At 38.5% G+C, this 27,754-nt stretch overlaps 1 long non-coding RNA gene across 1 annotated transcript; it reads left to right on the top strand.

The window, feature by feature from the left end:
• Window positions 1–17,532: 17,532 nt before the first annotated feature.
• On the top strand, window positions 17,533–22,486 carry LOC149323298 (uncharacterized). The gene is made up of 3 exons (XR_016280114.1): window positions 17,533–17,743; window positions 18,781–18,856; window positions 21,943–22,486. It is a non-coding gene; the product is annotated as an uncharacterized LOC149323298 (long non-coding RNA).
• Window positions 22,487–27,754: the final 5,268 nt, after the last annotated feature.

Genomic DNA, 27,754 nt, shown 5'->3' with positions numbered 1-27,754 from the left:
GTATACTTCAAAATACACTAAAAATCTACTTGAAATTGAAGTTTAAAAAATGAAATTGCAACAGTTAAAATGCATTAAAATAAAATTAAACGATGACAGCATAAGAACCCCATCAAAAAGATCTTTATCTGCCACAGTAACTTAGGGGCTTCACAGATGGGTGGCCCTTTGAGCCCCGGAAGTAGGCCACGATAACCACATGGCGCTGCCTGTGCATGGAGCGAAAAGAAGCCCCATAGAAGGGGCACCATAACCGCCGTAGCATGGTGTTAATGATGCCACTTGTGCGCATCATCGTGGCGCACCCCATGTAAATGGGCACACGCCAAGATGGCGCTCCGGGGGAGAAAGAAGAAGCCCTTCTTTACCCCTAGGATGCAGTCAGGCCGCAAAAAGTGCCAGTCTGTATTGCCTCTTATTTCATATCCTGTCCTTCTCCTTTGCTGTCTAAGAGTGAAAATATGAACTACACCATCCTTTTACAATATAAAATTATAGTGCTATGGTTCCACTTTAATTGTCACGGTAACATTTTATGGAATCCTGAGATCTGCAGTTTATGAAAGGACATTTTGAATTCTCAGTTAGAGAAGACCTCCAGTGTTTTCCCCAAGCCCCAGGAGTCCACATGGTATTATCATGGAAGTTAAAGTAAAATCATAGTGCTATAGCATAGTGTGAAAGATTCCTTGGGCCATCCACAGACCAAACTGGTTTAACGGGATGGGATTTCTAATATAACACACCTAGATGTTGGGCAGAGGCTGGTGTAGAAAGCAGGCCACTCCAAATTTATCAAGAGGATACAATTGTGAGTGGTATAGGACCTGGTTCCATCTTGGCTCCTCAGACCAGAATCCTGTGCGTGCATTGCAATGGTGTAACTAAGCTGGTAGTGGCAGAAGGGGAAAGGCAACTATGAAGAAAGTAAAAGAAATAGGCTGCACATAGTATGTAGATTTTTGTCTACCATTGTTCACTTTGTTGTTGTTGTTGTTGACTGCTCTTGAGTTCACTTCAGCTCATGGTGACCCTGTGGATGAGACAGGGTCTATAAAGCCCTACATGGCCTGGGCCCGAGTTACTTAAGGGAACACCTCTCTCTACATAATCCGTCCTGCACTCTCAGGACATCTGGCACAAAAATATTAGAACAACCCAAAACCAGGTTGAAAACCACCTTTTGTAAAACGTTTTCTGCGATGGCCCCTAGACTTTGGAACAACCAGAAGAGATCCGTCTTATACCTTCTTTGGAAACCTTCAAGAGAGCATTGAAGACAGATCTCTTCCAGCGGGCCTATCCAGCGGATCTCCTCTAATCTGATTTGAACATCTGAATATGATGACTCGATTCTTATGACTGTGAGCAATACTGTAACAACTCTTTTATTTTTGATTGATGTATTTTGTATGTATTTTATGATGTTTTTACTATTGTTATCCCGCTTCGATCCGAAGGGAGAAGCAGGAGATATAAATAATAATAATAATAATAATAATAATAATTATTATTATTATTATCATCTGTTGGAGAGGGGGGATAAAAATAAAATTTCTATTCTGTTCTATTCGTCCTCAACCTCTCTGTTCAGGTTCTGCAAGCCCAAGCCTATGTCTTCTCTGATCAAGTCTAACCATTTGGCATGTGGTCTTCCTCGCTTTCTACTTCCTTCCACCTTTCCTAGCATCATTGTCTTTTCTAATGATTAATTTTTCCTCATGAAGTGACTGAAGTATGACAACCTCAATTTAGCCATCTTGGCTTCCAGAGAGAGTTCTGGCTTGATCTGTTCTAGGACCCATTTCTTTGTCTTCTTGGCCATCCATGCTATCCTCAGTACTTTTCTTTAGCACCATTTCTCAAAAAAGTTGATTTTCTTCCTATCAGCTTTTTTCACTATCCAGCTTTTGCATCCATACATGGTGATGCGCAATACAATGACTTGGACTATCCTCACTTTAGTGTTTGATTATGTCTTTACACTTTATGTTTTTGCACAGTTATTTCATAGCTGCCCTTCCCAAACCTAGTCTTCTTCTAGGTTTGGGAAGGGCAATAATTAGCTTACTTGCTAATTAGCTTACTTGCTGTTCACCGCTATGATCTTTGGAATAGCGGTATATAAATAAAACAAATTATTATTAATTATTATTAATGTCTTGACTGTAGTCTCCATTGTTCTCTCCAAAGGTATGACCCTGGAAAAATGTCAGTATAGTGCTGCTGACAGGATTCTAGCCAAAAACATTAAAAGGGTTCTACAACTGAAAGAGACAGAGCCCTTCTTGTATTTCTCCAGTATTCTGGAGTGGGGAAATGAAGGAGGTGAGATTTCTTCAATTCATGGGGGGATAATAATAATAATAATAATAATAATAATAATAATAATAATAATCAGGGCCAACTGGCTCTTTCCACTGATCTGGAACCTAATGAAGGTTCATGCTAAGAGGCAGTTTGATTTTTGAGGCTCATGGCAGGTAACAAGAAGGCTGCTGCTTGTATTTATTAGTCATGAGCTACATTTATATCCCATTTTCCCCTCCAAAGAGCTCAAGGCTGGCTCTCTGCTTCCCCACTTCACAATGTCCTGTGAAGTAAGTCAGGATGAGAGGCATGAGATCCAGTGAGCTTCATAGATCAGTTGGGATTTGAACATCTGCCTTCCAGGTCTCCATTGAACCATTAACCACAACACACCTCATTAGCTCAGCTTTCCATAGAAGTTTTCTGAATGTCTTCAAGGGCATCCCCCTCTAGAAAGCATTGCATTAGTCTAGGGAGTGGTTTTCAGTTTAGGAATGAGTGAGTCATCTCCCAGTTCTCAAGAGACAGAGGGCGCTCATGAATTGGCCCAAGTTGGTATTGTCAGAAGCTATGTGTTCATTTTGGGAGGGAGGAGACTAATGTAGCATCAGGCTAAAATCAATGTTTCTGCATATAACCAACGCAATTGCATCCACAGGAGAAACTTTTAATCAGACAGACAGAAAGTGAATGAAAAAAGAGGCAAGGGAAAGAAAAGTGGCTGTAGAGAGCAATCAGACAGTATGATATGTTGCTGAGCACATAGCTGCTCCAGACTAGCCTTGCTTTGAATAATCCCATTAAGAGACTGCTTCGGCAGGAGGATTTGAGCTTAGGGAAACATATTTTCAGGCTTCTGTGTTTTTTTTTAAAAAGTATCATTAGAAAATGCTGTGTACCAAAGGATATTTTAGCTCACCAATACATAAAATCCCACTGCTGGGCAATATATATATATATTTTCAGGATAGTATGCAAACTGAAATAATGGGAAGAGCAGAGACATTTATTACAGTATTTCCAAGTGACTGGTGTTCTGGGGAAAATTAAAAACAACACCTCTAGTGTCATTGGAATGATCATGTTTCCGTTTCATTGCCCATGTTCTCCTGTCCTCGCACTCAGTGCTTGTTGCACAGTTACTACAGGTGGCCATGGGTGTTTCCTCTGGTCTCTCTTCTCCACATAAGGGGGAGTAGAAGAAGCACACATGTACATAAGTATTTATAAAGAGAGGTAACAATGGTGGGAATACAATTTCACACCCAGAACCTGCAACAGACCACCAACTCGGGAGGAAAATTAGGAGTAACTTCAGATTGACTTCCCCCCCTGGGAGATGGTCACTTCCAGTATGGATTATACTGTATTGGGGTTGGGGGCCTTTTTGGCCTTGGATAGAACAGCCTAAGCAAACCCTCAAATGCCACTTTGGAGGCCTTCATAAATTAGAAAACACCATTTTCATGGTTGAGGGAGGAAATGGGAGCTAGTCCTACAAAAATCCTCGAGTATGTGGAGCCCATGGGCCAACTTTTCCCATCCTTGATATAGATGAATAGTTGTGCTTTCTCAGGCCAATACCTGTCTAGTTTACAGTTCTGTTTTAGGGATGTCGTGGGGGGTGGGGGAATCTGTTTTTATTTTAGTTTTCTTTACAGGCTCAATCAATTCTGGATTTTCAAACTGCAGTCTACAATCTGCAATTTGCAATCAGAAACCACCCATTTCTGGCCTTGTGATGCAGCCCATGGAGAAAAAAAAAAAAAAGAATGGATGCTACAACAGGTGCCCATTTGGAAAAAAAAATGCAGAAAGCCCATTGTAAACTTTTAAAATACACAGACATGTACTATAGTCCATGGAAGTATGCATCCAACACAGAGAAAAATATCTATATATTTCATTCTCAAGAAAAGAATCTGCTGTGCTAGAGATAGTTTGGCATTTGGAAAGTTGCTTTAGATCACCCAAAGGAGGATGTCTGTAGAAAGAGACCTGGAAAATCTGCCAATCCCTATTCTGTGTCCTGAAATGGCCACCCAGGAATTTCTTGTAGCTCAAATGAAGAATAAAGAGACTATTTTTGTGATTGTTTGCTCAGCTGATATTTTCATTTGGAAAAGAATAGTGCTATTCTGGCTTTTTTCCAAAAGAAAGAACATTCTGTTATATTTAACAACTTAAAAGAAGCAGAGCATTTATGCTGAATGACAGATATGTAGACAACCTGGTACATAATATAAAGTATATATATAGACAAAATATATGGGCAACCAAGGACAAAAACAATGGGTTTAAAGTCAATTTAATGCTGCAGCTGTTTTTCTGTCAGAATGCTTCCCCCCCCATCCCCTCTCTCTTCAGCTGCTTGCCTTAATACACTTTAGCAGTTCAGTTAGGCAGGCACACTCCCAATTAATCCTCAACCCATCCATTCAGTGGAATTTAAAATGTCTCAGGCCCGGGACTGATGGGCTAAAAGCGGCGTGCCACCGCTGATACTAGGGTTCTGGAGCGCACAGCATCCACACACTCTGGAACCCTAGCACGTGATGGCAGTGGCATCATGGCGGCCTCCCATCCATACAGGGACCACCATGATGCCACCGCCGATGTTGCTGGCAGGAAGTGGTGTCACAGTGACTCTTTTTTTGTGGCTCTTTTTTTTGTGGCACGTCTGTGCTACAGCATGGGGATGCTGTAGCACAGTCACGGGGCTTACAGGAGCGGCACGGAGCATCCCATCTGTACTGCCCCTCAGTTTCCTTCTTCTCTTCCCACTTTCTCCCTTTGTCCTCAGTGTATGTCAGTTGTTGCAAAGTGAAGTCAAAGTGCAAAACTAGTTTGCTCTCAACTCAGCATGGGAGGAGGAGAGGAGAGGTAGAATCTTGTCCTTCCCCATAGGGTCAGGCAAAATCAAACTGCTGCACCATTTCCTAGCTTGTGTGTTCTTCCTTTTTAATAGGCTTTGCCATCTGGACAACATGTGGCTTGTTCTGGTTTTCATCTGTGAAATGTTGGTGGTTATACACTTAAATATCCTAACTTCCCACTTCATCATTTCCTGTTCCCCTGTTAAGCAGCTACATCCAGTCTATTTTACTTCATTTTATTCTCTTTAACCTGACCACTCCCTCATCAGAGTCCCTACAAAGGAGAGAGAAATGAAGACAAGAAGTCATGAAGAGGAAAATCATGGCAAAGAAAAAATGGGCTCAGTTGGGTCTTAGTTCTCAAAATGGTGGAGGATCATTGTTGCATTGTTGGGAATATGGATTCAAATTCTCACAGTAATTATTTCACAGGTGAATATACATTGCAAGGTTGTTTTGGGGTGGTAGAGAAGTATAATCATATGTCTGATGAATACCATAGTGTATGAAAGTAGTAAATAAATGAAGTATGCTGCAAGATTCCAGCAGATGCATTGTCAAAATTAGCAGGAATCAGAGTTTCTCTGAAACCAAAAAGGTCATCCACATCTTCAGTATTGACAAGCCTTCTGTAGCTGATGATAGATTTGTTGGAGTTTTGTCTGAAGCAAAATCTGAGCAATTCTTTGTCCAAAATATCTGAGAATTTGGTTGAGGGAAGCAAAGGCTCAGGAACAGTTTTTAATGGCATGAGGGGGAATGAAGCTCCTTTCTGCATAATTTTTCATAATTTTCCTTTTTGGATTTTTTTAAAAAATTGCTTTTACTCTTAGATTCTTTCACTTGACCCTGGTGTGTTCTACACTGCAAATTTTCTGGCAATGTATAATTATGTAACCAGAGATGTAAAGAATAACTCATAATTCTTCTTATCCTACGCTGAGTAACGATACCTTGCTGCTTCAGGACATCCCTTTGGGGAAATTGCTAATTCCGACAAGATTTTTAAAATACCAATGGTTTCCCAAGTAACTAAGACTTTGCCCTGGAATTAGCAAAGTTGCTGGGTTAGCAAGGCCATGCCACCCTCTTTCCTTACACTAAGCAGTGTGGGCAAAGTGGGAGGCCTGTCTCCCAAAGCCACTGCTGCCGTGTCCCTTATCTGCAGGAGCTCCATGAACAGACCTCCTGGTCCATCACCGTTTCTCCATACAACCAATGCAGAGATAGGACAGAGGGACACCCTGATCTCTGGGAACCTGCACCATGTAATCAGAGGGTCCATCTACCCTCTCCTTTCAATGGTTGTATAGGCAAGCCCACCCTCTGGAGAAGCGGTGGCACACTAGGATGCCTACCCACGGAGCTCCTGCAGTGGCAATTGCTCTGGGGATGGAGGAACAGGCCAGTCCTGCCAATGCAATGTCAGCCTGGCTAGTCCATGCAGATAATGCTGCACTACTGCATCATGGCCAATTTGGGGCCAGTTCTGGAGCATAATGCTCTGGGACTGGCCCTGAACTTACTGTCCAGTGCAGACAAGGCCTCACTTTGCAGCAACTGAAATGAGTCAAGGGCAAATGTGGAGAGATCTTGTAGCACCTTTGAGACTAACTGAAAGAAAAAAGTTAGCAGCATAGTATTTCGTAGATTTAAGTCTACAGTTGTCCCTCCATATTCGCTAGGGTTAGGGGAACAAGACCCCCCGTGAATATGGAAAAACCGCAAATAACAAAAACACTGTTTTTAACTGAGAGGACACCTCTCTAGGAATCTCTAGGTCCTCCAGTGCAACTCTGTGGTCAATGTCCAACATACACTGACCATAGAATGGCACTGGAGTAGCTACAAATGGTCTTTCAGTGCAACTTTTAGTTAAAGTTGACCACAGAGTTGCACTGGAGGACCTAGACAGTCCTAGAGAGAACATATCAATGAAATCCGTGAATAATCAAATCCGCAAATATCAAATCCGCAAATATGGAGGGATGACTGTACTTCCTCAGAAGCATTCGGATGCATAGTTTTTGTGGGGGGTTTCGGGCTATATGGCCATGTTCCAGAAAAGTTTCTTCCTGACGTTTCGCCAGCATTTGTGGCTGGCATCTTCAGAGAATGCCATTCTCTGAAGATGCCAGCCACAGATGCTGGTGAAACATCAGGAAGAAACTTTTCTGGAACATGGCCACATAGCCCGAAAAACTCACGAAAAACTATGGATGCCAGCCATGAAAGCCTTTGACTTTACATTTGGATGCATACATGCTACCCAAACAAATAAATAAATAAACGGGAACCAAAGCCCCAAATGTCACTGCATGCTATTAAATCATCTGTTTGTGCGCAAAGCTAACAGTGATGTCAGAATTTCTTCTCTCTCCCACTTAACTGAACATTTCTTTCAATTTAATTTCCCATTAAAGGCGGTTCTTGAGACTGGAGTGCTGTGGCATTTCTTCTGATAATGGTCCACTAAGCATTGGATTGTTGTTGTTATTTTTTTAAAAAAAAATCTCCCCAGCTCTCCATTCAATGAAATTCCCTTTTTCTAATTATCCCTCTTCAATAGGAGAGCAGAAGGAAGAGTATGAACAATGCTTTCTTCTTATCTCTTTCCATCTTGTACTATTACTTTCTTTGTTCACAAGAGTCATTGCGGCTTTGAAAGCACTTTTAACTGAACTGAAAAAAGCACCTTGAATAGAAGTTGCCAGACACTATAATACAACAAAGGTGCCAAAGGAAATTCACAGCAGAAACCATAAGAAATATAGGATCTTTAATTGGATTTAATTTAACTTCTCTTCCCACTCCCATGTTCTATTAATTCAATTGAATCCTTAACAAATGTCCTTTTGCATAATAGATTTTCATCACAATCCTATTCATCAACACTTGAAAGTAAGCCCTACTGAATTCAGGGAGGTCTACTTTCAGGTAAGTGTCCAGATGATGGTTAACTCTAGCTTATTGAACAAAATCAGCATGGTTGTTTGATAATGTTTCTTGTGTTTGCAAAGTAGTTTTACAAGTACTGCCTTGTATGTAGATCATTCATATCATAAAGGAATATAAATCTTTCCCTGAATCTGGTGGTGCCTTGTAGCTTGAGTTACCAGGCTAGTTGCCTTTTAAGAATACAACTCTCAGAATGCCCCAGTCAGCATGGGCAGTGGTGATGCTGGTTGTGAAATTCTGGGAATTGTCCAAAAGGTAATCTGCTGTCATTCCAATGATTCCTTAGTGGACCACCAGCTTGAACTTTTGGGTGGTGCTGAACATGAGGGGGGAGCTGATGCCCTTTACTAGAAGTCACCACAAGGTAGCTAAAGAAGTATTAGTTCAGTTGGCCTTCCATATCCATATCCACTACAGAGTTAATAATCAATGGCTTGAAAATATTTTATGTGTGTGTGTGTGTGTATTCCAAAAAGTAAAGATTGATATTCCATTTTATATAAGGGACACAATTTCACTATGTGATCATATTTAATGGGATTTGAGCATCTATAGATTTTGGTATCCATGGGGGTTCCTGGAACCAAATCCCTGTAGATACCATGGCCTGTTACAGACTGCCAAAATAAAGCTGCTTTGGGTCTCTTTGGAGGTATGCTATTTAAATGATGCATGGGTCCTAAGAGTCCGGAGGTCGTGCCAAAGCCACACTCCGTTCCTAAGCACTGGAGTGCAGCTTTGGTGCAGCTTCCGGATTCTTAGGATGCATGCATCGTTTAAATAGCATACCTCCAAAGAGACCTGAAGCAGCTTTATTTTGGCAGTCTGTAACAGGCCCAAGTCATACTTTATTGCATCTTCAGCACCATATCAGTGGGAAGCTGCTGAATGAGAGTACTGAGTGAAGGGAGAGTGATGTGAATAGTTGCTGCTACATGCTTCTGCTGTGATACTGAAGTAATAACTAAATTTCTTTGGCCACTATCTCTTGACTAGTGCTGGATCCTCACTCTTTTATTCAGGTGTGCTCTGAAATAAAATCTGGTCCTTCACCAATAATTAGCTGGTTCACCCACTACTACTTAATTCAGTGGTACTGAAACTTTTTACCCTTGGTACTCCCCCTCTACATCTACATGTGGACATCGTCCTCCCCACTTGTTTATTCAATGTGCATATTTGCATTTGCACATTTTGTATATTCAGATTTTAATAAATGAATGAATGAAAATTTATTTATATCCAGCCTCTTCTATTTTGAGGATTGAGGCGGGTAACAGCACAATTAAACAGCATACAAAAATTAGCAATAAAGGAAGGAAGAGGGATCAGGGCTTCCATGTGTCATGCTCCCCTTGAGCAATTTCCATGCCCCCTAGTGGTCTTGACCCACCATTTAAGAAGCATTGATTTCATTAATTTAAAATGAGCTGTACCATGGACTACCCACAAATGTAACAAAGAACCTTTCCTGCATATGTTTAAGTCTTAATATGCTCTTCAGTCTATAGCTGTTAAATTTAACATTTTAAAAAATCCAGAGCTGTCAAACTCTTAACTTCATGCATAGATGTCTAATGTATGTGTGGTCTTATAATAATAATAATAATTTGTTTTATTTATATACCGCTATTCCAAAGATCATAGCGGTGAACAGCAAGTAAGCTAATTAGCAAGTAAGCTAATTTGCCCCCAACAGTCTGGGTACTCATTTTAGCGACCTCGGAAGGATGCAAGCCTGAGTCGAGCTTGGGCCCTTTTGCTGGTCTTGAACTCGCAACCTTGTGGTTTCGAGTGAATGGCTGCAGTACAGGCATTTAACCACTGCGCCCCCAGGGCTCCTATTATGAATTATGTTTTCAAAATTCAGTTTGAAATGTTTCACAGAAATAGGCTTAGTCCATAATATTTTGGGGACAGAAATAACTTGTGACATTCAGTTCACCATCCCCACCAAAGTCACAATAATCGGGTGAGATTTAGATAGCAGATCTCCACTATTATCACTTGTTATGTAGCTGGGACTGCAGATTGTTGTTGTTAAACGCCCTCGAGTCAAGTTCTTCTCATGGCGATTCTGCAGATGAGACATCTCCAAGATCCCTATCTTCCACTGCTACTGCTCTGCTTAAGTCTTGCAGATTCATGTCCATGACCTCTGTAAGTGAGTCTATCCATCTGGCATGTGGTTTTCCTCTCTTTCAACTACCCTCTACCTTTCCCAGCATTATTGTCTTTTCCAATGAGTCATGACTTCTCATGATGAGGCCAAAGTACGACAGACTCAATTTGATCCTCTTGGCTTCTAGGAGTATTTCAGGCTTAATCTGTTCAAAGGCACGTTTGTTTGTCTTTTTGGCTAGCTCTATTTTCTTTTTTTCTTTCTTTTTTTATTAAAGTATGAAAATACAAAATATTAGTCTAGTTATCTTTCACATACACAAAGACAAAAACATACCTGACGACACAAATACACATACAAGTAAACAAACAAAACCAGTACAATTTACATATCAATCTGAAGACAATACAGCTGACAGCACATATAACCAATTGCTATTTAGCAAGAATTCTTCGTGTTCTCTTAACCACTTCCTAGTTTCCTATACTGTACTTGTTCTGACTAAACTAAATCATAATTCCTCATAAAAGAAAAGGTTCCGTGCATAAGATTGAGATTCGTGAGCAAATTGATACATTAACTAACACTATCAGTATCAGAAGATTTCAAAGAATAGTTTGCAGTATATGTTTTCTATTTTTCAATTTGCATTTGGCATTCCCATATCAAAACCGATAGCATTTTATATTTCAGAAAATAATAACATTTGACAAAAAAGTCTATCCTTGGAATGTAAAAGGGCAGACAAAACATGAACAGTCAAATTGCTAAACTAACAAAGTCCTACATTCTTTATGATTTCCAATTGTAATTCTGTACACAAACCCATTCTTTTTCTACTTCTTTAAGTCTTATTTCTTTCAACGTCGCTGTCAGGATATCCATCTGCATAGCATGGTTGAGATCATTTAACCATTCTTCTTTCGTGGGTAGGGTGTTACTCTTCCAGTATTTAGCATATAATATCCTTGCTGTCGTTATCATGTATAAAATAATACGTCTATTTGGCTTGCTGTTTCCTACCTGGCTGGTTAGGTTTTCTGGTATCATGTTTAGGAGGTATAAAAGGGGATCGAATGGTATGTTACACTGCGTGATCTCCGTTATTGCAGTATGAATGGTTTTCCAAAAGGATGTTGCCATTTTGCAGTTCCACCACATGTGAAGGAATGTACCATTAGCTTTCTTACATTTCCAGCAGTCTGAATTTGCTGTCCTATAAATATGTTTTAGTTTCTGAGGGGTAAAATACCAGCGATGGAACATTTTGAAGAAATTTTCTCTGTAATTTTGGCACAGCGTAAAGTTGTTGGATTCTTTGAGTATCTTCTCCCATTTAGACAGATCTATGGGTTTTCCCACTTCTTGCGCCCAGATCACCATATTGTGTTTAATTTCTTCGTGTTCAAGATCTCTCTCTTTGAGAGCCTTATAGTACTTTGAAATATGACCTTTCTCCCCATCAAATAGAATTTTATCTATGATCGTAATATCCTTGCTCAGACCAGGCTCTTTTTTATCCTTTTTCATTTTGTCTGACAGTTGTGCATAGCTGAACCAATCAGAGATCTTCCCTTCTTCTTTAAGTTGTTCGAACGATTTGATAGAGAAGTCATCTTTTTTCTTGCTGTTCATTAAGTCTTTATAGGTTATCCAAGATGTATTCATGTCCTTTCTTGTTCTACCAAATATACCTTCTTGAGGAGAGACCCATGTTGGTAATTTTGTATAAAAAGTTTTTTTTTTGTCCTTTGCCAAGATTTTAATAAGGCCTTCCTAATTATGTGGTGAGCGAAGTCTGCATTGTCTTTTAGTTTGTTGTACCATAGAAATGCATGGAAGCCAAACCTAAGTTTGCTGTCTTCCAGGCAAAGCAATCTGTCATTCTGTAGTTTCGCCCATTCTTCTATCCAAAGTAGACAAGCTGCATCAAAATATAATTTCAAATTAGGAAGTGCCAATCCCCCTCTTTTTACTTCGTCTGTTAGTATTTTCCATTTTATTCTGGATTTTTTTCCTTCCCAGAGAAATTTTTTAATTCTCTTTGGCAGATTTCAAAATACTTCATGTTGTCTACTATTGGTAGATTTTGGAACAAAAAAATGAATTTAGGTAATATATTCATTTTTATTGTTGCCACCTTCCCTGAGAGGGAGAGTTGTAATCTAGACCATTTTCCTAAATTTTGCTTGATTTCGTTCCAGATCTTTCCATAGTTGTTCTCAAACAAATCCATACTTCTGTTGGTTAGCCATATTCCAAGGTATCTTAGCTTTTTCTCGATTTTAAATCCTGATAGGGACCTTAGTTCTTTTTCTTCTGCTGTGGACATGTTCTTGGAAAGAACCGCTGTCTTGGTATGGTTGATCTTAAATCCTGAGACTTCTTCGTATTCCTGTAAGATTTTTATTAGGTGGTGTATACTCTTTTTTGGATTGTTTAGATAGAAGATTATATCGTCCGCATAAGCTTTTAGTTTGAAATTGTGTTCTTTGATTTGCACACCTTCGATGAGTTTTTCTTGCCTAACTTGAGTGTTAAGGATCTCTAGCGTCAAGACGAACAGGACAGGAGATAATGGGCATCCTTGGCGTGTTCCTCTTTCGATGTTGAACCTCTTTGTTTTTTCCCCATTTATGATTAATTGTGCTGTCTGCCTACTATAAATTGCTTTGATCCAGTGTATGAAGTTTACTCCCATTTCCATCCTGTTAATTACTTCCATCAAGAATTCCCAATCTACCCTATCGAAGGCTTTCTCAGCATCTAATACGATCAATGCAAGTTGTTTTTCATTATTGTGCTCATAGTGCTCAATAATATCGATTGTTGTTCTGATATTATCTCTGATGCCAGGTAGAAAACCGTTCTGGTCACCATGAATAACATTGTTAAGTATTCTTTTCAGTCTTTCAGCAATTATCGTTGTGAAGATTTTATAATCTGAGTTAATCAGAGAAATAGGCCTAAAATTTTTGATGTTACTTCTATCCTTTTTATCCTTTGGGATTAATGAAATGTAAGCGTCCCTCCAGGATTCTGGCAGTCCATATTCGTTGATTTCATTAAGCGTGTTTTTAAGAGGTGTTATTAACTGTTCTTCCAGCTTCTTATAATAAATTGTGGGAAAGCCATCGGGACCCGGCGCTTTGTTGGATTTCAATTTTTTAATAGCTTCTGAAATTTCTGTCTCATTGAATTTTTTTGTTTAAGCTGTCTTGTTCTTCCTTATTTAGCTTTGGAAAATTTTGTACACTCAAGTAGTTCTGGTTCTTCTCAATGCCTCCTTCCTCTCTTTTTTAAATAGTTCTACGAAATATTGTTTGAACATTTTCATGATATCATCTTGATCTATAATTCTTTTTCCTTCCTGGACAATTTCTGTTATTAATTTTCTATCTTGTTCTTTTCTTAGTTTATGTGCCAATAGTCTGCTTGCTTTGTTTCCATATTCAAAATAAGTTTGTTTCGTTCTCTTTATTTTTGTTTCTATCTCTTTAATCGCCATAATTTTCAGTTGTTGTCTAACACTTTCTGCTTGTGCTTTTAATGATTTGTCACCAGTTCTTTTCCATTCTTTCTCCTTGATTCCCAACTCTTCCATCAGCTTCCTTTCCTTTTCCCTTTCTCTTCTTTTTTGTTCTGATTGTAATTTCATTATTATCCCTCTGATAACTGATTTACTTGCATCCCAAATGATCCTATTACTCATTCCCTCTGTTGTGTTTTCTTTAAGTATAGTGATAATGCCTCTTTAATCTTAATCAGATTGTCTTCGTGTCTAAGAAAGTCCGCTTGTAACTTCCAGTTATAATCTGTTCTTCTTCCTTTCCTTCCTTATGGGGTTATGATCTGAACTCCAATTTGGTAATATATCCACGGATACAATCCTTGGTAGAAGAGGCTTGGTTACATGCATTAGATCAATTCTAGAGAAAGATTCATATACCGGAGAGTAGAAAGTGTAACCTTTAGAATCTTTGTACAAATGTCTCCAAGCATCTGTAAGTTTAAACTCATTTGATAGGGAGAAAAAAGACTGAGGTAGTTTACCCTGATTATTACGTATCCTTCTGCCTTGAACAGAGGTTCTGTCTAGAGACGGATCAGGGACTGAGTTGAAATCTCCTATTAAAAGTATATTGTTGTGATTGGTCTTTTAAATATCTTCATGTAATTTTTTATAGAATTTATCTCTTCCTTCAAAAGGGGCGTATATTCCTATGACTAAAACCGTCAAGTCTATTAAATTTATTTCTACTGCTATGTAGGATCCTTCATTGTCTTTGAAAATTTCTTTAGCATGGTATTTCTTGTTGATATAAATCGAAACTCCTTTTTTCCTTTTGTTGGAGAGTGATGAAAAACAGAAGCCTAATTTAGGATTCCTTAAATATTTAACATCTTTTTCCTTTATCTTTGTTTCTGAGATACACAGAATATCAGATTTTGCCTTTTCTAGATGATGGAATATTATACTTCTTTTGTGTTTGGAATTAATTCCTTTGATGTTCCACGATGTAATTTTAACCATCTTTCCCGAGATGTACTCTGTCGATGTCTTTTTAGTTTCTTTCTTTTTTTTCCCTCTTCCCCTTCACTTTCCTGTCTTATTATTGTTACTGTTTGTGTCGTTTTAATTGTTGTTCCACCCCTTCCACCCCTGTGATTATTATAGTTTTTATTATGATCACCTCTTTACGTTTTGTTTATTTATTCAATTAAAAAACTGTCCTTCTCTGATCCTAGATAGTTGTTTAAGTTATCTGGGTTAGTTCCGATAAACTTTTATTTCCTTCTTCTCCTTCTTTTTATAAACTCTCTTGGGGGTTCGGGGATTCGTCCCATTTTTTCTCCTTTGGATTCTGATTTGGGTTTGTTCTTCTGTCTTCTTCTTTTCTGTGTTCTTCTCTAAGTCGTTCTTCCATATTTTTGGCCATCTCCACATTTTCAATCTTGTATCTCTTTTGCTTATAGGAAAATGAAAGTCCTTCAATTCTGTCCCACCTGAAGTTTATATTTAGATCTTTCAAAATTTGTGTTAGAGTCTTATATTTCTGTCTCGCCATCAATAATGGTGCTGGTATATCCTTAAAGATTGAGATTTCTGTATCTTCTAATATAAATTTGGTCTCGTAGTTCTTTTGAAGAAATAGATCTCTGGTGAGTGTTCTAGTGAAACAGATCACCATGTCTCTCGGAGCTTTTTTATCTTTCATTTGCGAGGAATTCACTCTAAAAAGTCTATCAATTTCATGCTCTATCTTTTCCTTGTTGAACTCAATGTATCTAGCCAGGGAGGGAATTAATCTTGTTACTAAGTTCTCATTAGGTATTTCTGAGATTCCTCTCAGTTTGACATCTGTCTCTATATCTCAGTTCATTTGCCCATTCCGAAGCCTGATAATGTTCTTGTGCTTTGATAATTCCTTTTGTTTTGTTTTCTAGCTCTGTGGTCCTATCTCTGATCTGTTCCACTTCTTGTTGTGTTTTATTTATATCAGTCATCATTTTCTCCATTTTCTTCCCATAAGTGTCCAGTTCTTTTTTCAGATCCCTCCTTATTTCAGATCTTATCTCCTTCATTTCTTCTCTCAATTCATGATTAGATTCCTTCAAATCCTCTCTCATCTCTTGACGCATCTCTTTCATTTCCTGTCTGATCTTTCTTAACTCATCTAATAGGAGTATGTTGGGGTCTGTTGCTTTCATCATCTCTTCTACCGATCCTCTTCATGGTTGATTTAATGCCTGCATATGTGATTTTTTCATTGTAGCCATGATTCCTGGATTTACAGACTAACAACAATATCACAACAATAATTTCTTCTACTCATGGTATTTTCAACAAACACATCTATCTGTACAATCACTATAATCTTGAACTTAATATAACTTAATACAAGTCAATATATATCCAATTATCCGTTCTAACTTTCTCTCAATAAAAAGGAGAGAAAAAAAGAGAGAAAAAAGGAGAAAGGAAAAAAAGGGTTATTATTATAATATCTTATGCCTTGAATCAAATCACTGCTATGTGCAATAACTTATATGTATCAAAAATTATCTAAATCAAAAAATAATGCTAGAAAACAATTGAGGATCTCTGAATCGATCCTAGACTCTATCAATCATTGTGATCTTTTTTAAAAAATGCTTTAAAAAAAAAGGAAAGGGAAAAGAGAAAAAAAGAAGAAAGAGAGAAGAAAGAAAAAAGAAGGAAAGAGAGGGTAGAAAGAGAAAAGGAGAGAAGAAGAGCCGGATAAAAGAAAAAGAATACAAAGGCAAATGCCTTATCACAAATTCCAAAGTTAAATCTTTAAATCAGGAAAGAAAGAAAGGGGGGAGCAAAGAGAAAGGGAAGAAGACAGAAAGAGGAAAGAGACAAAGGGTAAAGGAGTTAACGTTAGACCATATAAATACACCTCATTGTAATAATAGCATCTAAATACAATTATGAAAAATTAGCTTCATGCAAACCAATTTCCCCCCTTTTCATAACATGGTCTTCAGGATTTCTTAATATATTATGTTCTTACTTTTCACCTTGCACTCCTTGTCTCCATTCAGATAATTGACGAAACCACAAAAAAGACAGTGCTTTTGTCTCTACCTATCTTATTATTTTTATATTACTGTTATTTTTAAGGACTGAGTACTCTGCTCTTAGTCTTTCATTCCTTTCTGCAAAGCAAAAAAACAGAAAACAAAAAACAAAAAAAGAGAAAGAGAAGGGAGAAAAAAAAGGGGGAGGGGAAGTCTCCTTGTTTCTTCCATCGTCTTGTCTCGCTGTTCCTGTTGTCTCTCCTCTCTCAACCAGAATAAAATTCTGTTTAGTTCTGTAGTCAGTCAAGGGGCTACAATATCCAAAATTCTGGTGTGTTGTTTTTATCTGAAGTCATTTGTCTTAGGTGCCAAGTCCTCTCCTTGCTAGTCTATGTCTCTCAGTTCTTCCCCTCCACTTCCCTCTCCCCCCCTCCTCCACTCCGGTCCATAACCCACAGTTCAAAGCTTCTATTTCACAATCTCACAAACCTCCTCTGCGGTCCCACTGTTTCTTATCTCATGTGTTTTTAGATTTCATTCCTTTCCCAGTCCAGTTTCTAGTTTTCGCGAAGTAGGAGAGACAAATTAAGGACTTGCAATGTCCTAGACTCTTTTTCCCCCAATTCCGTCTGTATTGTTACTAGATCTATGGTCCAAGTATGAGTTTGCGACAGTTTGCTTCAGTTAACTACCGCAAACGATTGCAGAGTGAGGAAGGAGTACAGCCCCCACAGCTCCGACTGTTTCTCCAAGCCTCTGTCCCTCTGCAGCTTCCTCCCTCTCTGCCCTTTTATCTTGGGCGCACGCGCAGCGTCCCATCCTCCAAACAGCCCCAGATCTCTGCCACGCCTCGCGATCTGTCCTCCAAACAGCGCTTACAGGCGTCGCCTCCGACAACTCCTTCCAGCTACCAGTCTCACTCTTATGCAAGGTAGGAGAGATGAACCAAAATCCAAAGGAATACAACTCTGATGATAGTACATATATCAAAACCAGCCGGATTTATATTGGTAGCGAAGTAGGGGCTTTGTTCTGTCTAGGCAGTAGACGTCTTTATTCCTGCCTCGAAGCAGGTACCATGTTGGGTGGCTTGGCTCTGCGGACTCTTTATGGGCTGTAGTCCAAAAGGACTTGGCAACCGAGCAGTTTATGTTCGGTCTCCAAAAAAAGAGTTCCCACGGCGAGCCCTATTGTTAACCCTTCTTCATGGAGGGGTTATGGGCGGGTTCTTGGTATCCCCGTTCCTCCATTTTCCAACATAGCGGGGGTTAAGCTACGAGCCTCTCGTGCTTGCGTCCTCCTACAGCGCCATCTTGCCCGGAAGTCTCTTTGGCTAGCTCTATTTTCATATATACATGTGGAGCTGATCCAGGGTGATGAACTGAGGAATCCCTCCCCATTCAGTCCTGTCTAAAGATTCTGGCAGCAGTTGGCCTTGTGCTAGTTAAATGCCTGAATAACCTCATATTCATATCACTCAAATCATGTTACTATAGATATGTCAGCTGGTTTATGGCATTTCATTAAAATACATGTAAATATTTTTCATAGTATAATAGCCCAATAGAAGAACAAATACTGAAGGTGCATGTACACTGTAGAAATAATACAGTGTAATACCACTTTAACTGCCATGGCTCCATCCTACAGAATCCCAAGATGTGTTGTTTTGTGAGGCACCATCAATCTATGGGAGAGAAGACTAAAGACATTGTAAAACTACAGATCCCAGGATTCCACAGCACTTAAAGGGTGTCAAACTGATTTATTTTTACAATGCAGATGCACCCTGATATATCAGGAAAGAAAGTATTAGGGTCTGGGGCTAGATTTTAACCTATTTCTCAAGCAACAATTTTTGTATTTTGAATGTCCAGCTCTGAAAAAAATTGACTACTGCTGTGATTAAGGCTCCCTTTAATTGGCTTTTAAAATGTGATACTTATCTGTGTCCCTTTAACCTTCTAGTGTTGAAAGCATCTTATCCCGGTTTTACTTATATGGAACTGAGGCTTAAGAAAAAAGATTTGATCCAAGTCACACAGTGAGTACATGATTGCATTTTCTCCCACATGAACCTTCTCACAGTGGATGGTCTGTAGTTACTTTTATTAGATTTAATAAATTGTGCAGAAATTTTACTGTTTTTCTATGCCTTCAAGTCAACCCCAGCTTATGGTGGCCATGTCTTGGGGGTTTCTTGGCAAGATTTATTCACAGGAGGTTTGCCAGCCATTGCCTTCTCTGAGGCTGGGCGAGTGTGACTTGCCCAAGGTTTCCATGGCTAAGTAGATGGTTCAAAATCTGGTCCTAACCAATATACTACACAGGGTCCCAGGCTGAATTGAATTTGGGGATTCTTCAGCAGTCTAGTTACAGGTTGAACCGTCTTATCTGAAATACTTGGGAGCAGAGGTGTTTTGGATTTCAGATTATTATTATTTGGATTACAGACTACCTATATTTCCATATATAGAACATAATGAGATATCTGGTAGATGGGATCCAAATCTAAAATTCATTTACATCTCGTATACAACTTACACACATAGCCTGAAAGTAATTTTATAAAATATTTTTAATAATTTTGTGCATGAAACATAGTTTGTGTACTTTGAACCACCAGAAAACAACAATGACATTATCTCAGCCACTCATGGTTTTTTGTTTTGTTTTGTTTTTTGGAATATTTTGGATTTTGGAATTCAGGATAAGGGAGACTTAAACAATACAACTTTGCAAGAAAAAAAACTTTCCAGAAGTAGCAATACAGGAAACCTTTATTTTGCTAGCCAAAGAGCATATACTTATCCCTACCTTATTGTCTTTGACTTTACAGGGTGATGCTTTTACTGAGTGTGGGCTCCTCAAGTACTATTTCTAGAGAGGAAGTATGGTCACATCTGTTTCTGATCCAATATCTGGCCACCTCCTTGGTCTGAAAGCATGTGGTGCAGTCACTTCTTGAAACAAAGCAAGTTTGGGTTAGGTCAATGCTTAAATAGGAGCCTAAATACTATAAAGGCACCATATTCTGTCTGATCTTGGAAGCTAAGCATGGTCAGCCCTAGTTGAAATACATTTTAATTCCAATTGATTCCAGAGCAAACACTTACAACAACAACAACAACAATTTATTGAGTAGCCCAAGGGCCGTTTCAAAATGCTAGTAACATAATAAAAAAAACAGTATCACACAGCTATATATAAAATGTAAATGTAGTGCACTAGGTGCAATAAATCTCCATACAATATAAATACATATGCATAACCTAAGCGTGCACCAGGACCAGAACATGCACTACTTGTATACAGCTTATATATATCTAAAAGATATACAATAGTTAGTACTTGGACAGGAAACCACCAATAAATATCAAATGCTATTGGCTATCTTTTAGAGGAAGAAATAGGCAAAACCAGCTCCGAATATTCCTTGCATAAGAAAACCCTATGAAATGTATATGGTTGCCACAAGTTGACAGGTGACTTGATGTGACACACACACAAACACACATGGAAAGAGAGAGAGATACCCTGAATGAGAAACAGTACAAATGCAGTGTAAATAGTGCTTTGAGTTCCAGGAGGTAATAAGCTAATAAATAAATGATCATTTTTTTCCCTGTGTGATCTGAAAGTAGAAAAGAGGTTCTGCTGTGGATATATTTGCAACAAGCAACAAGGGTATCTGTTCTCTCCACGACCTTGTTTGTGGGTTGCTAGAAACATCTGTTTTTTGTGGATGAAAACTGGACTAGGTGGGCCATCACTGGGGCAAAATAAAGCAGCTTCCAGCCGCTTAGAAAGCAGGGCGTTTAGACCACACTCAAGGTGCAAGTGGGTGGATAATGGAACAAAGGTGTGCTCCAGAGCTAAATATTAGAGCAGAAAGAAGCCTTGATACTCTGACTTAACATGGAAAATACACATCTTTTGTGTCTGCATATAAACAGCCCAGTGTCAGTGCAGGGCTGTGGCAAAGGAAAAAAAGTAAAAGTGAAACAGCTCCAATGGATGTAATGGCAACACAGACAAACCAGACAGTCCAACAAGTGGGCATGGGGTGAAGGAGCATGTATGAGGGGCCTCCATATTGTGCTTTGCCAATGTATCAATCGGCACACTAATGCACCAGTGCCTTGTACCAGAGGTGTCTCGCATGTGTGACTGTGTGGCTGTTCAAAGGGGTGACCATGCAATGGGATGGCATGTGGGTGGGACATGGGAGGTAATTCGAGGTTGCAGGTGATGTGTTTGTGCAACGGTGTGCATGCATGGTGGGGAAATGACCAAAAAAAAATAACAATGCAGCATGACTTGATGCTGTGCCATGTGGACTACCCATGGGTGTTCATCCCATCTTGGGAGTGGGTTGTACAGACAGTGGGGTTTCAAGCTACTTTTGGAAAACCCACATTTGAGCCACTTTTTCCTGCCAGTCTGCTCTGGCCTATTGTAGTTAAGTAGGACTCTTCCTTTATTTTCATGGCTTTTTTTTAAAGTGGTGGCCTGTCAACTGCAGATTTTTCTTGGAAGATGCTTTATGTCTTCCGGTGGCCATTTTAGGCAGGTTTGTAGTACAACCAGACTTTTGAGTCACAGGCTGTTAGAAATTGTTTTAAAGTCTCCTATTTTTAGGCCTCTGTTATGTGCTGCTTTGTTAAAGGATACAGCTTCTCAAATCTTTATGCTTCTATAAGGGAATGGTTGTACTGTATTTTATGCAGTCACTTTGGAGACATAGGTAAAAGTAAAAAAAAAAAGCAGGACTCCTATGATAAGAAAATAAAGAAAAATAAACAAATTGTGGAACTGAGTCTTGAATCCAGGCCCCACTGCTCCAAATATAGCTGTGGACCAGAAGCAGTCATTTGACTCTTTCTTATCTTTGAGATATTTTGAAAGCAGAAGCAGTTTTCATCTCATGCAATAGCAAATTTTATCCTGCAGCTCTGAAAACATTTGACACATTGGAGCTTTCTTGATGATTGTCAAGAGTATTGTCTTCTTGAAGAATAAATGAAAATATTGCTTATCTGTCAGCCATAGATGCTGATGAGGATAATGGAGCTTATAAACCTCGGGGAGATGGAGGACAACCAAACCATTTTCTTTCTTTCTGAACAGGAATGCTTTCAACTTTTTCAGATGCAATACACACACAGGTCCTAATTAAATCCAGTAGAAGAAAAGCCAAGCAAGAAACCTGCCATGCCTCTGTCATTGGTAAAGAGTTTAAAGCTCAATTAGCTCCTTGGCACAACAGTTTCTACAAAGGGAGAGATAATATGTACAACGAAACTGCTGTGTAAGTCAGAAAAGTGAAAATCTATAATGTTCAGGAATTTTTTTTAGCACCAATGGATTATATTCAATGCACAGCTATATTTGGGACTATATAGACCTAAAAATTGTATAAATTATTTCGCTATTGCAAGTCACAAAGTATTTCAGATTGGGGGAAAAATATTTACAAAAAGACCTGCATGGGTGGAGATGAAGTGGGAAATCAGGTGTGCCTTTAAAGTCAGGATGCAGGATTGCTGGTATGAATATTAAATAGCATGAGTAAGAAAATACCAGAGGCAAAGCAAGTAAAAATTATGGTTAGCATTATGAACCTCTGAATCCCATTTTGGGAGAAATTCAGGCTATAAATCCAATAAATAAATCAATAAATATTAAATATAGAAAGTGCCGTTAAAGGGTAAAAATGGGTCCAATGAAAAATGATATAAAGATATGAAAATATTTGTCATGTATAAAGACCCTTATAGGTTTCAGAAAAACACACCATCCAGAGATTATGTTGAAAATGGCTCTTAGTCCCACACCCCTTGCATAGATGTGGTGATTATGATGAAATCTGTGATGCTCCTACTATGATGCGCTCAAAGTGCTCATAGTGATGGGTTAAACCCAGTAAACAGAGACAGTGAGGTAGAGGATGAAGGAAGATTTCATGGAAGTAGCAAAGTTCCTGAGAGGACTGGGAAGAATGAATGAACAAAAAGGGTAATAAGAAATGATAAACAATTTGTCTTATGTAAAAAAAAAAAAAAGTAAGATAAAGAACCAGTGCCCAAACCAAGTACTTATTTTCTTATCAAGACCTCCAAACATCCATTTTCCAGGCAAGCTCTCTATATTTGTCATTTATTTATTTGAAATTAGGAAATCTACAAGATTATTGTGGTTAAAGCTGAATGGTTCTGCTACTGGCACCAGTTATAGAACTGAGACCCAGTTGTGTGAAGGATATATATATATATATATACATAAACAAAGAAGTTGTACTTCATATATAAGAGCTATGGCATGGTGAGCAGTTGAGATTCAAGTAGCATCTCCAATTCTAGAACAGTTTTACATTCTGGAGACTGGAACGAAGGAAGGCTGCAGGTGAGGAGGGACCTTCAATTCAGGGATCTACTAGAAAAAGTATAGATGTTTTTGTTTCTGATAAGACTGAGAAAGAATTAATGATAAGATTAAGAAAGAATATTTAAGCCCTTTATTTAGAAGAAATCAGATACATTGGCTATTGTTCTTTTTCTGTTGACTGGCTACACCAATGAGCTATGATGTTTAAATGTTTGGTTGATCATCTATTGATTTGTTTTGAGGTCTGAAAGAGATTTTCCAAGTTAAAAAAAGAATTAACTTGTAACACATCAGTTCTTTAAAGGGGGCTGAGAAGAAAAAAGAAATGTCCTAAAATGGTATCATGAAAGAATAGCCACAATCCCTTAACATCAGAACAGAGGTAAGTCCTGAACAACAGAATAGAGGTAAGTCCTTAAGAGTTGGTCCTTTGTAGGAAAGGAAACAGATGCTGGGCTATTTCCCTTTTTGTTGCTCTGTTTGAACCAACCATTGAATACATCAGTGACCTTAAACATTTCTGTTTCCTTTGCAGATTTAAAAGGAGTTTTACCAATTCAAATGAGTTCTGGTTATTCAATTCTTTAGTCTAATACATTGGTTTCAGTGGTTTATTCATTACCTAATAAATGCGTGAAGGAGAAAGACCATATTTAAAATCTTGAATGCAATAAAGAAAATTGATAGAGACTTCTTCTTGAAGTCAACTTGAGATGCATCTCCAAGAATGTTAACAATAGAGGTATCATTGCACAGGTCATGTAGAGAAAGAGAAACTGGAGACAACTGAGAGATAAGGGATGAATTGCTTCCATAGTCAGCAGACTGTTACTGCAGTTACTAAGTTGTTGCTTCCTAATGTTTCCAGGGCCATGTGTATGATGCGGAAGGAAGGAAAACTTCTGCTTGAAACACCCTGAACCCAAATGTATAAAGAAGATAACTTATTTAAAAACAAAGAATTAATAATAAGATTAAGAAAGAATATGAGGTAAGCCCTTTATTGAGAAGAAAACAAATGTATTGGTAATTGTTCTTTTCCTGCTGGCTAGCCTCTTCACACCAATGAGCAATGATATTTTCCTGATTAAATAAGAACTAACCTCTAACCCTTCAGTTGTTTAAAGGGAGCTGAGGAGAATAAAGAAATCTATGGATTTTAACAGGATTAAGAAAAGCACAAATGAATAATAGAAAGGTTTCTGGTGCTGTAAGGGATGTCACTGGCTGAACTCCTTCAAGGATAGGGAAATATGACAATCTTACCAATAAACATCAGCAATGTGAAGGTAGGTCTTAAAATGGTATCCTTTTTTTGCAGAGAAAGACCTTTGATCATTTTTTTGTGGCTGGCAGGTTGGCTATCCTACTCAAGACGAATTGCTGGAAAGGTCACTGTGATGGTTAAACATTTATTTGATCCTCCAGTTATTTCTTTGCAGATTTGGAAGTGATAATACGGTACAAAAAGATCTGCAGTTGACCCATTCTTTAAATAAAGTATTGAAAAAGCATAATTGCATCAATAGTTTTTAACAATATCAAGAAAGGAACAAGGACAGAAGAAAAAGTTTAGTCTGAGGTAAGAAACATTTCTTTTTTAATGACTTCTTCTCTAAGGAATACAGAATACAGAATTTGTTAGCTTACTTTCATTTTCGTTAAATTAAAAATCTGAAATATAAAAAGAGCTGTGAATGACCTTTGCTTTTGGATCTTTTATATAATGCCATCTGAATCAAAATCATCATTATAGGAACCTTCAGGGTAAGATAGTGACCAACTCATATAAACAAACAAACAAACAACTCAAAACCTGATATGTTTTAAGGAAGCATTGGGTCATGAAAGAATAGAGGTAAGTCTTTAAAAGTTGGCCCCTTGCAGAAAAGAAAATAGAGTCTTGGTTATTTTCCTCCTCCATTTGGCTTGTTTGATCCAACCCCTGAACTAATCTCATCAGGAACCTTGAACGTTTCTGTTTCCTTTGCAGATTTAAAGGGAATTTTGAAAACCCAAATGAGATATAGTTCATCCATTATCTAGCCTAAATATCAGTTACAGTGGTTTATTTATTATCTCAAAAATGCCTGAGAGAGGACAACCCTATTGAAATCTTGAATACAATACATAAAATCGATTTCGACTCCTTCTGAAGCCAACTGGGAGAAGTATCTACAACAATGTTAAAAGTCCAGGTACTTACTTTCTTACAGGTCTTCTAGATGGGGAGGAAATGGAGACAACTCTGGTAAATCCGGACAGTGTTATTGCAGTTATTATGTTTGTGCTTTCTGATGTTTACTGCACAATGTGTTATAGTGAAAGAAGGAAAACTTCTGCTACAAATGCCCTGAACCCAAAGTGTAAGAAGGTACATTATTTCAAAAGGAGGAAAGATGAAACAAGTAATGTCTTGTCTTTTTTGTTTATCTGAAATTGGGGGAGCTGAAAGAATGACAAAAATGTGTTAGTGGTCTTTTGTCCAAAAAAACAGAGGCTAATTTACTTGAAGAATATATGGATAAATTAGTTGTGCTACTTTTACAAGAGAAACAAGAATGACAAGGAGAAAAAAAAATCTCAGTTTAAAAGCAAGAAATTGTACATTTTGAAGGAGCCCGGAATAAACAGCAGATGAGGCAAGTGTTGCAAAATTTCCCAGGTCTGAATTCTGTCTTTCACTGATGGTCTAAATAATATTTTGTCAGTTGTTTAAAGGGAGCTGAGAAGAAAAAGAGAAATATATGGATTTTAATAGGATTAAGAAAACCGCAAATGGATAACAGAAAGGTCTCAGGTGATGTAAGGGATGTCACTGACTGAACTCCTTCAAGAATAGGGAAATATGACAATCTTACCAATAAACATCAGCAATGTGAAGGTAGGTCTTAAAATGGTATCCTTTTTTTGCAGAGAAAGACCTTTGATCATTTTTTGTGGCTGGCAGGTTGGCTATCCTACTCAAGACGAATTGTTGGAAAGGTCACTGTGATGGTTAAACATTTATTTGATCCTCCAGTTATTTCTTTGCAGATTTGGAATTGATAATACAGTACAAAAAGATCTGCAGTTGACCCATTCTTTAAATAAAGTATCGAAAAAGCATAATTGCATCAATAGTTTTTAACAATATCAAGAAAGGAACAAGGACAGAAGAAAAAGTTTAGTCTGAGGTAAGAAACATTTCTTTTTCAATGACTTCTTCTCTAAGGAATACAGAATTTGTTAGCTTACTTTCATTTTGGTTAAATTGAAAATCTGAAATATAAAAAGAGCTGTGCATGACCTTTGCTTTCAGATCTTTATATAATGCCTTTTGCATGGAAATCTTCATTATAGGAACCTTCAGGGTAAGATAGTGACCAACTCATATAAACAAACAAACAACTCAAATCCTGATATGTTTTAAGGAAGCACTGGGTCATGAAAGAATAGAGGTAAGCCTTTATAAGTTGGTCCCTTACAGAAAAGGAAACCGATTCTTGGTTATTTTCCTCCTCCTTTTGGCCTGTTTGATCCAATCACTGAATGAATCACATCAGTCACCTTGAACATTTCTGTTTCCTTTGCAGATTTAAAGGGAATTTTGAAAACCCAAATGAGATATAGTCCATCCATTATCTAGCCTAAATATTATTTACAGTGGTTTATTCATTATCTAAAAAAGCTTGAGAGAGAAAGACCATATTTCAAAGCTTGAATACAATACATAAAATCGATTGAGACTTCTGAAGCCAACTGGGAGATGTATCAACAAGAATGTTAAAAGTCCAGGTACTTCCTTTCATTACACAGTTCTTCTAAACGAGGAGGACCTGGAGACAGCTGAAAGATAAGGAATTAATTGCTTTGATCAAACAGTCCAGGAGATAAAAAAATTGAGGAGATGAGGCAAGTGGTGTAAAATTTCCCAGGTCTGAATTCTGTCTTTCACTGATGGTCTAAATAATACTTTGTTTAGGCTTGGATTTCATGGGGGAAATGGTATTTCTCTAATCAAGTTAATACCTTCAGCCTGTAAAAACTCACTGGTATTGGAAAAGAAACGATAGGCCTTCATTCAATTGTTTTTCACAAGCTTAGAACAGCAACAAATTCTCCATAGATGACATGTTGAAACAAGGATCATTAACTTCTCTCTGGCTGATCATATAGGCGGGTTACAGACCGCCCATTTGGGGCGGGCTGCACCTGCCCCTTTCCCCGCTGTATCGAGGCCTCAGCGTCCAGAGCGGCAGCCGCTGAGGCCCCAATCCCCCGCTTTTCAGGCTGTGGGGAAGCGGCAAAAGGCCCCTTCCCCGCAGCCTGGAAAGGGTTGTCCTTGGGGCTTCAAGCCCCAAGGACACCCCGCAGCGGTAGGGAGGAGGAGAAAGGGGCTGCTTGGCCCCTTTCTCCTTTGGTCCGCTGGGCGCAGCCGTGTGAAGGCTGCGTCCAGCGGACCAAACCAGGAAGGAGCTCCGAAATGGAGCTCCTTCCTGCTCCGTGCTAAGGGCGCACTAAGCGCCCTGGCGCGGAGCGAGGACGTCACGTCTGCGCCGTCCCGTATAGAGGC

This window comes from Sceloporus occidentalis, unplaced genomic scaffold, assembly GCF_023333645.1.
Source record: "Sceloporus occidentalis isolate IW3139 unplaced genomic scaffold, rSceOcc1.0.p SCAF_1, whole genome shotgun sequence".
Classification (NCBI taxonomy): domain Eukaryota; kingdom Metazoa; phylum Chordata; class Lepidosauria; order Squamata; family Phrynosomatidae; genus Sceloporus; species Sceloporus occidentalis.
The sequence above is the reverse complement of the archived record's forward strand: the minus strand, read 5'-3'. Positions and strand labels throughout refer to the sequence as shown.